The sequence below is a fragment of the Arachis ipaensis genome, chromosome B04, assembly GCF_000816755.2.
Source record: "Arachis ipaensis cultivar K30076 chromosome B04, Araip1.1, whole genome shotgun sequence".
Lineage (NCBI taxonomy): Eukaryota > Viridiplantae > Streptophyta > Magnoliopsida > Fabales > Fabaceae > Arachis > Arachis ipaensis.
The window spans coordinates 53,362,942-53,363,644 of record NC_029788.2 but is presented as its reverse complement, the minus strand read 5'-3'; positions in this window follow the sequence as shown (position 1 = coordinate 53,363,644).

Here is a 703-nt window from a genome sequence, read left to right as displayed (position 1 = left end):
GTATCTCAGGGATCTCTTGATCTGCAGTAAAATGTTCTACCACTGAGCTATAGACCCTTGATGGAAGCTTTTGTCTTCCCTTTCCTCTTTCTAGAGGTTTCTCTGGCCTTAGGTGCCATCAATGGTTATGGAAAAAACAAAAAAGCTATGCTTTTTTGAATTTTTGAAGGTAGTGGGTGTATGGATGCGAATGGTAAATGGAAAAAAAGAAGGGATGATCATGAATGGAAAGAGAGATGATGAGGTAGGTGGGGATACTGTGGGGTCCACAGATCCTGGGGTGTCAAGGCATTTACATCCCTGCACCAATTTAGGCATGCAAAATACCCTTGCACACAACTCTGGGCGTTCAGCGCCAGGTTGGTGCCCATCTTTGGGCGTTCAACGCCCCTTTGCTGCCATTTCTGGCGTTGAACGCCAGAACCATGCTTGTTCTGGGTGTTCAGCGCCAGGATGCTCCCATTCTGGGCGTTCAACGCCAGAACTATGCTCTGTCCTGGCGTTTGAACGCCAGACAGATGCTCCTCCAGGGTGTGATTTTTCTTCTGCTGTTTTTGATTCCGTTTTCAATTTTTATTGTTTATTTTGTGACTCCACATGATCATGAACCTACGAAAACATGAAAAACAATGAAAATAAAAGTTAGATAAACATTGGGTTGCCTCCCAACAAGCGCTTCTTTAATGTCAATAGCTTGACAGTG